Raw genomic sequence first — 13,179 nt, 5'->3', positions numbered from 1 at the left:
AATGGATGAGGGTTTTGGAGACAGGTATGTAAAGAGAGATTCTTTCATATTTTTGTAAGTTTTTGGTAGGTTTTTACTTTTAAAAGGATTAGCATGTTCATGTATCATGCTGTACAATTAAAACTACTTTTGAGAAATGGTGAACAGCCATCTGAGATGTTTGGAAGAAAACAGCATTTGTTTTAATGCAGGAAAATATTAACTTTTAAAAGATAAGTCTAAGAAGCTATCATTTATAAAGGAAGTTACCATAGATGTAATAAGCTCTGTGTGAAGATTTGGCTCCAAGCTCACCTAATGCAGATACTGACAAAAGGTAACCTTCTGCCTGAAATGATTCTGAGGTTTATGCTTGAAAATCAAAGCAGTTTGTCTAGAAGAGACAACTAGAGTTTATTTCTCTCAGATGTAATGAACCTCTCAAATGAATGTGGTTTTTTTGTTTGTTTGTTTTTTTCCCTGGTTCAAAAGGAGGCACAGCATAATTTCTAGTATGGTAGCTTTTGTTGCCTCCTGCAAGATTAGAGAAAAATGGCTGGGTGTGGTGGCTAACACCTGTAATCCCAGCACTTTGGGAAGCTGAGGTGAAAGCATCGCTTGAGACCTGGAGGTTGAGGCTGCAGTGAGCAGTAATCCGTCCGCTGCACTCCAGCCTGGGTGGCAGAGTGAGACTTTGCCTAAAAAAAAATTTAAAAATTAAAAAATTAAATGAAACTTAAAAAGATTAGAGAAAAATGCAGCATCTCTTTTCTGAACCTTAACACTACTCATTCAGTAACAGAGGCAATTATATCCCATTCACACTCAAGTTCATGCATCAGAAAATACTAGCCCAAAGCTGGTCTTGACCACCTGTATTCAACTCCTAGGACATCGTTTCCAGAATAGAACACTTATGGTTCTAGAGTGGAACTAGAGTTTGCAAGTGGGGTTTCTATCACTGCCCTGCTCTGATACATCGTGAGCCTTCAGACAAGTCACAAACACCACACCGGTGTGTCAGTAGTAAGACAAGAATAATATAGAGTGCCTATAGGAGAACAGAAAATTCCAGGCAGCAGTTTCACAAAACTAGCACAAAGGAAACTGTTGAAAGAGCAGCATAGGCTAGGGGCTGATTAAAAAAAAACCCTGAAAAACAGGGTGTGGGCCAAGCTGGCTAAGACTGACAGGACCCAACATAGCACTGGATTTGACCTAAGTTTCACCTAGGACCTCAATATATGCTCATTAGCATACCAAATCACACACCTATCGGTACCATGACAGTTCCAGAAACAACCATATTTGGTGTAAAAATGGGTGGCACCTCAGTTCCAAGAAGTCTTCACATTTTCTCAGGAATCTTCATTAACATTCCACTCTTTGGTTAAGGAAACTCACAAAGGTAGACGCCCCAAACCCTGCTTGGCATGACTTTCTTGAGTACACATGCACTCCCCTTTCTTGAGTGTGTACTTTTCACTTGCAATAACTCTACATACGTTCACTATTTTCCTAACTAGTCCTTGAATTTCTTTTCACTCTGGTGTCAAGAGCTTGGACACCAACCAGGATGGAGGTCCCCTGGGAATCTGGGGACCTCCTGTAGCCCATTGATAGCAGTAGTATTAGCATCCTCATCTTCAAATTGAGATGACCTATTATCTGTGCACCAGAATAACAATAATATCTGTGCACCAGGATGTGGCCCCTTCATTTTTACAGACACACACACAGAGGCACACACACACACAAATCTGGTGTATTCAAAAACAGAAATTAATAATATATGTACAAGCATCGTGAAATCCCTTGAAGACTTCTGCCTGAACATCTATTGCAATGTCAGGTGATCATTTCATAGCAGATGAAATAACTGGAACCCAAGACACATGGCTAAGAAGTAGCCCCACTGAGAACTCAGATCCCTTTTTTCCTATCATTAAAAAATTTTTTTTTACATGTGAGACCTAAATATAATCTAAGTTATTAATTTGTTCATGCATTCACCCATTCAACTGATATTTGCTGAGCATCTTCTCAGGGCTTGGCATTGTTCTCTATGCTACAGTAGAGCAGTGAACGCTGTAGAGGCTTACATACTGAAAGAGGGAGGTAAGAACAAACAATGCCATATGGAATATGCACTGTACAGAATAATGGAGCAATGTGCTAGTGAGTGGGATATTTAAGGTAAGGTGGTCAGGAGGTGACATTTAACCAGTGACTTGAAGACAGTTACAGTGACCATGTGGATCTTGGGGGAAAGTATTCTGAGAAGGAACAGCAGGTGCAAAGCCCTGAGGCAGGAGCAAGCTTGGTATATGCTACGAGCAGCAAGCGCTCGCTACACAGTGCACAGGTCAAATCCTGTGAGTGCATGCTTGATGGGATTATGGAACTCTCCCCCTGAAAATGCGCATACAGACAAACTTTTCTTACAATTTCAGACCGCTGAAGACCTTAACCCATAGCCCTTAGTTAAGATCCTTTGTTCTACTCCAATCAGTTGTTGCTTCTGACATGGCTCTGAGGCTGCAAAAGGCTGAGTCCTGGCTGCCATCCCTCGCATGGTGAAAGACAAAAAGAAGGCCAACCTCCTTCTTCAGATGACGTGCTGGTTATGAATTTCAAAAAGAATGGGAGACCCTTCCTGCTGTCTCCGCTTCAGGGACTGATAAATTATTCTGGAGCAATGAGAGCATATTCTTCAGCCTGCTCACTCACCCCCTCTGTAACAGGAAGGGCTTCTGGAGCCCTGAGCACCTGGATTGGATCAAATTCCATGCACTCTGATTTGGAAGTGAGCTAGAGGAGCTTTTAATCTCCAGAAGGTAGTAAGAGAATTGGACCATCCAATTAGGCTTAGCACCTCTGATTCAAACAGCGAGCATGTAACTGAGAAATATTTTTGGTTTGTCTCTAAGTGGAGTTTTGAATGCCCCAAGAGTAAAAAAAATAACATTCCTTTTAAAAACAATAAACAAGCTGATTTAAGTAGCATGCTGAACCCAAGCAACCCAGTCCATGACGCTTGGTCTGTTTCATGCCAGTATCACGTATGCCGCCAAAGGACTCACAGTGCTAAGACCATCACACCTAATAACTCTTGCTAAATACCAGGGTTCCAATTACAGCTCCACTGTAAAACACTTCATAAAATGCGCAGACCTTGCTCCTGCTTTTGCAGACCCAGACTTGCCCTCCCTCCTTTCTCTCCTGGGTTCTGCAAACGGCCTTCCAGCTTTCAGAACTTTCTGCTGAGTTCTGGGGAAACTGGGGCCACTTACCTATGACTGCACTGTCTAAGGGTGGCATCCTCTTTGCAGAGGAACGGCTGGGTGATTTCATTCCCTGCTGTCTGTGCAAGGCACACTGGACACCAGTCATTGCACCACTCAGGAAGGTAGGCACCTCTGCTGTGAGCATCTGACTGTTGGGACTGGAGGGGACCAGTCATGGGGACAGGCAGAAGAGGGGGAGCCTGAAGTTACCTTCCCCCACCAACCACACCATGAAATACTGACATAGCACAAGGGGCAGAGGTTACCAGAGTTAACTATAACCCCCTCACCAACCAGATTCTTTCCCCATCTCTTAAAAAAAGGTAAAGAAATCGTTTTATGATATATTTTCCAGATTAGCTACATATTTTGTCTACAGAAAGATACAATGATGAATATGAAAATTACCAGTAAATCCCACTGCCAGGAAAATCTAAGTAATAGCCAATGCTTGTACCAAGAATTATTTTAAATGTTTTATATTCATTTTAACTCATGTTTTAAATTAAACTTCAAAACCTCTCTATAAAGTTTACATAAATTTTAAGACCCATTTTGCAGGTGAGAACACCAAGTCACAGAGAAATTAAGTAACTTGCTCAAGGTCTCACAGTTATTAAGCATAAGAGCTGCAATTAAAACTCAGACACGTGTTCTTAATGCATCTTAGCCATGACTGCTTTCCGTTTGAGGCATCAATTTCCATCGCAGCTCCTGCTGCTCTGGGGCCAAGCATACAGCAGGGACTTCTCCCTTCTTTTGTCTTCATGGGCTGCTCCCTCCCCTGCCAGCTCTGCAACCCTTTGTGAGCCTCCCCGAGAACCACACACTCAAAAGAGTCACCAGCAAACCAGATAGGGAAAGAAGCTGCCTTTCACTCAACTCAGGATGTGCTGAGCATCTGGCATACCCACAGGATTGAGAGGATACAGTGATTGGGGCTCAGCTCTTGACCGCAGGGCATTCGGTCTAGTGGCAGAGACTTGGCCTATAAACAAGAGTAACTAATGACAGAAATGTAAACAGACTCCAGGCTCCTTGAGGGCAGGTTCATAGCGTACACAGTAGGGACTTAGAGGAGGCAGTCAATCGCTATTTGTTGAGTGACTCAAAGTGTAAGATAGTAAGATCCTTGGTTCACAGCACTTGTTATCTTCCGAAATCATAAAGAAGTCAGAAAGGGCTTTCTCAGTGAAATGACAGTAAAATGGAGACTCATAGGGTAGATATGATGAGATAAAGCAGCAAGGAGGGGCAGGGGCACATGCCAAGGCATGGGAGCAGGACTACCCATGGGTGGCCCACAACTGGGACCCAGGATGGAAGACGACCGCGCTCTCACAGCAGAAGTTCTGCAGGCAAGGAGCCGGGACTGGAGAGGGGACTAGAAAGATAAATAGGGTCAGAGGGTAGAAGGGCTTCATGCCAAAGGGAGGAGTTTAGACTTTGGAAAAAAGACACCTCTGAAGATAGATTTGAGAGTTAACTACTTCAAAAAGCTAGTAAAAACTGCCATAAAAAATTAGCTCTCCAACTGAGAAAACAGACAAGAAAAAAGATTTCAGGAGGGATGAGAGTTTAACATTACAAGACAGCCACTTCTGATGGCTATGAGAAGGAAGAGGAGTCCCCAGAGGTCAGACAGAAAGGAGGCATGAGAGCTAGAAGGTTGAAGGAGAAATGGTACAGGGGTTCTGCATAGCGGGGTTTCTTTTGGACACCCCCATGAATGGAGTCTCCTAGTCTGCTCTAAACAGACACAGTAACTCAGTACACTCTCTGTTGAGCCTCTGCTCCCCAGTTCCAGTGCCATTTAGGCCATTTTAAACAAAACAAGATCACAAGCAGATTTCACCTCTTGAGCAAAGTCCAAATCAGTGATAGTGGCTGCTGGAGCGATGTGTTGAGAAGGATCCCAAGGCTGAATCTTCGCTCAAATTCAGATTCAAAGTGAATTAATTCTATGATTAATTAGCAATATCTGCCATGGACACAAAATTAAGAGGTGGACATATGCGTGCTTATATTTGCCTTCCTTACTTTCAATAGTTTGCATTCATTTGATTTATTAGATATGAGCTTATTTAGAGCAGTGATTATATTGACCTTGGTACCCGGCCTTGTGCCAGGTAGGCACTGGAAAAACAGAGATCACTGTGCTAAGCAATTTTTAAAATAGAAGTGAAATCTTGCCATGTTGTCCAGGCTGGTCCCCAACTCCTAACCTCAAGTGATCCTCCTGCCTTGGCCTCCCAAAGAGCTGGGATTACAGATGTGAGCTACCACACCCAGGCAAAGATGTTTGTTAAATGAATGCCTTTGTTCCTAAGAAAAATGAGGACAAAGAAGGTGGTTGTGAGCTTCAGGAATGCAGAGGTCACAAAAGGTATCTCTTCCTCTCAAGCCAGCTTCCCATTTTACCTTGCCTGGGGCCAAGCTTCCTGTGACAAGTCTGGGCTGCACCTGGGCGAATTCAGGCCTTTCTTGTTCACGGAAAGTGCCCAGCCCACAGACACTATCCCCTCATTGTTCTGTAGGAGGAGTTGTTCCTAACACAGCTAAAAGATTCTTGAATGCATGAGGAAAGCCTCCCCAGGGATAGGCCTGTCAACAGGTGCTATGGCCGAAGCATTCCTTGGCCATCTGTTTTTACGTAAGAGAGATGTGGAATGCAAGAGCCAGAGGCATGCTTGGCTTGGCCTTCCTGGGGTTGAAAAAACTGTCTAGAATTGGAGAAGGCCAATGGACACGCATTTCTGAGGATCTCACCTCAAGTATTTATTGATGAGCAAACCTAATAATTCCTCTTTTTTTCTTCAACCCTCAATAGGGTGCTTGCATGTAGCAGATACTCAATAAATGAGGCAGAAACATTAAATTTAAAGAACTCCTGACACAGACAGGGAGGAAAGCAAACAGGGAAGAAGTCATGTCCGAGAGGTAGATAATGCCCTAAGGGGAGGGGAGGAAGCACATGACCAACTGATGCAGGCACATGTCAGCACTACTAGAATTAAGAAGACAGAGATTGAGCGTGGTGGCTCATGCCTGTAATCCCAGTACTTTGGGAGGCCAAGGCAGGTGGATCACCTGAGATCAGGAGTTAGAGACCAGCCTGACCAATATGGTGAAACCCCATCTCTACCAAAAATGCAAAAGTTAGCCGGGCATAGTGGCCTGTCCCTGTAATCCCAGCTACTCGTGAGGCTGGGGCAGGAGAACTGCTTGAACCTGGAAGGTGGAGGCTGCAGCGAGTGAGATCACACCACTGCACCCCAGCCTGAGTGACAGAGTGAGGCCTGGTCTCAAAAAAAAAAAAAAAGGAAGAAGACAGAGACATGGATGGAATCACTGGGAACAGGTTCCAAAAGGAGAAGAATATCTGCTGAGTTTGGAAGACTACAGGTAGACTTGCTTTTGGTTGGTAGAGAAAAGGGGAGAGGATACATCAGGCAGAGGAAACAAAGAACAAAAGCTCAGAGCAGGATGGGAAAGGCAAGGTTCAGAAAGAGGTGGACGTAGAGGGAGGTGAATCTGGCAGCAGCAATGAACAAGACTGGAGGCAGGGATGTGGATAGGGCGGCTGCAGGGACCCAGACACGGAGGGAGGAGGCCTGCAATGAGGTGTGGACTATGCAGATGAGATCGAGGTGAAAACCAGAGCCAAATCAAAAGGAAGAATCACAAAAGAATCCAAAGGGAATCAAAGATCAGATCACAGAGAATAATAAATAGAAGACAACAACAGAGGAAGTGGCGATTTTCTATGAATTCTCAGAGGCATGGATTCTTTCTGTGGCCTACTGATGACCAAACCTTGTCCAGCAAATGCCCAGGGCCTAGAAGCCAGTAATTCTGATGTGTGCCTCCTACAAACCCTGTGGAGTTGTCTTCCTCATCTCAGCCCCGCTTCCTCTGTCTATTACTCCCTTCCCTTTGTGAGAAAATAGGGAAGAGCTCTTCCCCTCCAGATTTTCAGTGCCTTTCGCTGCAGGCAGCCACCCAGGTATCTGAGAACATCCTACCCTCTCCCATATCAAAGATAAGTACCTAATGAACTCAAGCATATAAGAAATCAGGTGCTTACTTCTCACAGGACATCTGCATTTTAAAGGAACCCTAACCCAGATTCTTAGATTCCCAGTAGGTGTCTCCAGGGTATCCTATCAGCTGCATGCCTGGGAGGGGATTGAGAGGGGAACACACAGTCTTTGGGCTCAGGGAACTTACAATTTAGTAGTTGAAAAGGTCATTCTTGTCTGTTTTGTACTTACCTTTTCCAGCAAGGAGTAGAAGTCCTATATAGTTAGAGACCTATGTTTGGGGTAGTTATAAACATGGGCTCAGAGACAGAGAGACCTAGGTACCAATCCCAGCTCCACCACTTAAAAGCTAAGAAACTTTGGGCAAGTTTCTTCATGTCTCTGAGCCTCAGTTTTTCTCCTCCAGGAAATGAAAGCACTAAATGAGATCACCCATACAATGGGCTCAGTACAGTGGCACTTGTTATATATTCAATACCTATCTGCTAAGATGTGCCAGGAAATACCAGAGGCCCACTATTGGCTTTAGAAAGTGCAGACTAAAAATCAAAGAACAAGAAGACATCTCCCAGACCCTAGAGGCTAAGTGAGTTTCTGTTTTTAATTTTCTTGTTCCAATTACGTATTTACAGATGAAGAAACCTAGGCACTTTCTTATTCTGTCTTGTTTCATCTTATAGGATATGGGGGTGGAAGATGGCATCAACATTTATTGAGCATCTATATTAAGTCCAGCATGGAGGTAGGCATTGCCATAGTTTGTCTCTTTTAATCCTTGCAACAACCCCAAAAGCTATAAATGTTTACCCCAGATTAGGATGAGACGGTAAAAAAAGGCTGAGGTTGTGAATCTTGCCGAAGGTCATATAATTAATAAAGTGCAGAGCTGGGATTCAAACCCAGGTCTCTCCAGTCACCATATGCCGCTTCCTAGGTCCTGACTTGAGTCAGACCTTAACCCCAGGCACCTGGGAATCCTTCCATAGACACACCAAGATAAGATTTTATCTCAGCTTTTAAATTTGGGACTCTAAAAAGCTTGGCTGATGCAACAAACCCTTTGATGATTTATTCAAATATTTCTGGCTGCCCCATCAAGCCTATCAGGAAGATGCCTGGGCTGAGATTGGAGCTGCTAGTCGGTCTGAACCCAGACCTCCTACCAGGCACTGAAGTGTGCTCAGTTCATGGCCTGGAAAATGAAATGGAAGGAGCCCTAAGATTCTATTTTTTTGATTTCCCTAAACCTTAAATACACCTTCTCTCTGAGAGAACATATTAATATTAAAACCCACCAACATTTTTACTTCCTTTGAAAGATTATCTTAAAGAGTGAACCCACCTACCCACTATCCTCATCCAATGGAATCAGCTGGCCAGTCTTTGTTGGAGATTAATAACAATAATATACTAACGATAGCTAACATTCATTGAGTACGGAGCAAGGTACTATCCTCCAAAAACCCAAAGAAATGCATCATATCATTAGCCCCACTTTATTGATGAGAAAACTGAGGTTTAGAGGGTTAGGTAGGCTAGCCATGATCAGGCAACTGATTAGTGCCAGAGACAGAATCCAAGCCAGGAACACTTTACTTATGAGCCCATGCTCTTCTCTCTGCATGATGCTCTCCCTAGCAAACTTCCCACTCCTTCTCTGCCTCCCAAAATGACCAGAACACCTCTGCTCTCCCAGACAGCATGTCAGTTCCTCCTGAGACCATGGAGCCTGTCTAAAGAACACACCAGACCAAGGCACTTTCCTACTGACATGGACGTGTGTTCTCCCAGACATTTCACCCACTCAGCCCAGGCCTTAAGGAGGTTTATAAGCTAAAAATGGTCTGGTTTTCAAAAATGAACCCATCAGATACAATATCATTGGGAGTACATTGTGTGTACATTTAAAAGGTAAGATAGAAAACTGTATATATACTTTGATCATTATTTTATTATTTTATTTATTTATTTTTTGAGATGGTATCTTGCTCTGTTGCTCAGGGTGGAGTGCAGTGGTGCGATCTCAGCTCACTGCAACCTCTGCTTGGTTTAAGCAATTCTCCTGCCTCAGCCTTCTGAGTAGCTGGGACTACAGGTGTGTGCCACCACACCCAGCTAATTTTTGTATTTTTAGTAGAGATGGAGTTTCACCATATTGGCCAGGCTGGTCTTAAACTCCTGACCTCATGATCCAGCCGCCTCGGCCTCCCAAAGTGCTGGGATTACAGGTGTAAGCCAACGTGCCCAGTCCTGATCATAATTTTTTAAAAATTGTATATTGCATCCAGAAAAAATAGGGTGCAAAATGTTCCTAGTGGCTATCTGTGAATGATAAGATGATGGATGGGTTTTTATTTCGTTAATGTTTCCAACTTTCTACAACAAAAATGAAGTCATTTTTACAATCAGAAACAAAAAGTTGCTAAAATAAGCTAATTGACCAAAAAGAAAAAAAAAGTCCATGTGATTCAGAGTAAGAACAAGGAACTACTTAATCTATAAAGTAACTTCATTGGCACATGTTCCATTTTCTTGCTACTTACACACCATGCCCTGGTTATGAACATCCACCTTCATCTAGTTCCATTCGGTTTTCCAGCCTGCTTCTGATGCTGAGAAAAGAATGTTAGTGTTGGGAGTGAATTACCTTAACACATCCACGGCCCCTTTCCAGCCCAAGGCATAGCCTTCTGCAGAGGGAAGGTTTAATTGCCAAAAGCTCTGTGACACAGTTAGCACTATTTTTGGCTGGCAGACAGGGCAGGTTAGCTCTTTATCCATCCCTGCCTTGGCCGAGCCCCAGAGGTCACAGAGAGAGAGCATGTTCACCATCTCAGGGCCAAGCCTATCTTTTTAGAAGCCATTCCAATGCTGCCTCCCAAGAAAGCAGCAAGGCCCCAGTTCCCGTTTGCAGTGGAGTGGCACAATTTCTCCTCTTGGTAGTCTCACCCCTGTCTAGAGCTGCAAGCTGTTTCGGGGTATGCTGCACTGCATTGAGAGAGAGCTGCCCTTGTTTTCTAATCCACCTTACTGGGTACATTGCAGAGGGTTAGGCTGAGATGGTCGGCAGTGAGCTCAATGCATGGTGCATTTAACTGCACCATGAAAGAAATGAATGAGATGGGAACTCAAGGGAATTGGGAATAAATGAATGGGAACTCAAGGGATTGGGAATCAAGGAGCTAGGGAGGAAAGAGGAGGCGTTTGAGCAGGAAGCAAGAGATTCTATCAATATGGTGGGGAAGCACGTGCCTGAGCAGCAGAGGTGGCCAAGGAAAACTCTCCCAGCTGGCAGCAGTGACCACAAGAAACCTCAGTAGAAAAACTGTGGCAATAATAGCAATAATCATTTCAAGACCAGCTCTGAATTTTGATATCTTCTGTCCTTGCTTCTAAGATAGGCCTTTTTTTTTTTTTTTTAAGATTTAATGTTTCTGCAATTGGGATGCATTTTATAATCAATATAGATATTTATCTACTATGGTATTTATCTTTTTACTTGAAAAACTATTATTACATTGTGAGTGCAATTTACAACCAAGGGTGACTTAGAACGGAGTGAATGTGGCTGTTTAGAAACCTTCTGATAGAGACAGATGGAGTTGGGCTGATAGTCTCCTTTCCTTGTCTCTTTAATCTTAAGGTTTCCACTCCCTTAACCATTCATACAAATGCACAGAAGCAATACCTCAGCTTCTCTTCTTCGCTTGGCAGACTCCTGCTCATCCTTCCAATCTTGAATCAAATGCTGCTTCCTCCAGGAGGCCCCCCTGACCTAACTGAACAAGTCTAACTCCCCTGTTGTTCCGTGTGATTGATGGATGTGCATCATCCCCCTAGACTGTACCCTTCTTGAGAAGAGAACTTGACCTTGTTTCCTCACTGCTAAATCACCCATTAAGAGCACAATAGGATTTTCAGTAAATCTTCGCTGCATTAAAAAATGTGAGTCTCTAATAGAGAGCCTGAAGACAAATGATTGATTCCCACGTCAGATGATCAAAAGTTTCTTTCAATTATCCTTGGCAAATATCCCTAACAGTAAGGGTGGACATAAGCTAGACCTTCAGAAAAGAAGAAAGTCTTGCCACCTTTCTATCATCAACAGATCATGTTGATATTTAATTAAATGCATGTTAAACAGTATTTAGGTATTTATTATTATTTGTGCTTTTTGCCCTACTGGTTCCCGGTGAATCCTTACTCCTATTTAAATTACAAGCCAAAGCCTCCCTTGAAAGGATGTTAAGTAAATAAAGAGTATGACCATAGCACTTAGTGCAGTATTAATATACATTTTACACTTTAAGGAGGGAAAATTTCAACAGACAGCACCATTAGAATGGTACTACTGGTTAAAAATCCTATAATCCTAGCAAATACTGAGAACAGCTTCATGCCTAGAAGGGTCTCTAGAAACCCTTGGGTCTGACCATTTTACAGATAGAAGGCCAAGACACAACTCTACTACCAAAGGGCAAAGTTATCCTATTAGTGGCATACTGGGACAAGAGACCTTCTGAAATAAAAAGAAAATCTTAGCTGGGCTTAGTGGCTCCTGTCTGTAATCCCAAGGCTTTGGGAGGCTGAGGCAAGAGGATTGGTTGGGACCAGGAGTTCAAGACCAGCCTGGTCAATATAACAAGATCTTGAATCTACAAAAAATAATTTTAAAAAATTAGCCACGCATGGTGGTTGCCACACCTGGAGTCTCCACTACCAGGAAGTCTGAGGAGGAGGAATTCCTTGAGCCCAGGAGTTCCAGGCTGCAGTGGACTATGATCACACTGACATTACCCAACCTATGTGACAGGAGACTATGCTTCTTAAAAAAAAAAAGTCCTGAGATCAAAGGATCTGTATTGGCCCACCTCTTCTGATGTTTCTTTTTTGCCCTAACACAGTGGTTCTGAGCCAGGGGCAATTCTGTAATGTCTGGACACATTTTTGGTTGCCACTACCAGAGGAAGAGGTGCTATTGGTAAGTAGAGGCCAGGGATGCTGCAAATCATCCCCCACAACAAAGAATTATTTTGCCCCAAATGCCAGTAGGGCCAAGGTTGAGAAACCCTATCCCAACAGATGGCAGGGAGGCAGAAGGGGCCATCCCTGAGCAACTGCTCACAATTCTCATCCCCAACTGCCCCCACCTCTGTCACTGAAGAACACATCTGAGATTTTGCCCCACATACCGAAGTATGTGCCTACTCTCATGGACACAAATAGATATCAGAAGACTGGCCTAGCCCCAACAGAAACATGACACATCTTCCACAAGCAGGAATCTTTCTGAATTTCCTCAACTCTACTTATACATTTTTCCATATTTTAACATTTCTGAAAATGGAATGTGTCTCATAATGAATGTAGTTTCCCTTACCCCAATGCTGTTATAAAATTTCTTATAAACGATTACATTTATAATCAGAGAAACATGGTAGTTTAAATCATAATGTATACATAGAAATACAAACAAATGATAAAGCATGATGTAAAATTTGCTTGGTTTCCAAGGATGAAACACAAGGCTTCAAATAATTTTTCCCTTGCGGCAGCCCCTTTGGCTAATGTGAGAGTTCAAACTCTTCCACCTTGTTGGTAGAGAGACCTAAAGCATGATAGACTTTACTCTCAGGATGAAAGAAGACCAAAGGTAAGAATGTCTGTGGATGAGACCAACTATGGTGAGCTCACTTTCAGAATCTCAGCAACAGAAAGACCTGATCTCCCTCCTCCCAACCCTTCACCACCTCCTCCCACATCTTCACTCCTCTAATCCTCCATGGCTTTTTTCTATGTTTTTCCATAATTCGCACCATTTTTGGTGATTAGCTCTTGGGAGTGTACTGGAGCTCACTGGGAAAGAAGCA

The sequence above is a fragment of the Cebus imitator genome, unplaced genomic scaffold (assembly GCF_001604975.1).
Source record: "Cebus imitator isolate Cc_AM_T3 unplaced genomic scaffold, Cebus_imitator-1.0 Scaffold66, whole genome shotgun sequence".
In the NCBI taxonomy this organism is placed as follows: domain Eukaryota; kingdom Metazoa; phylum Chordata; class Mammalia; order Primates; family Cebidae; genus Cebus; species Cebus imitator.
Note: the sequence above shows the minus strand (reverse complement) of the source record.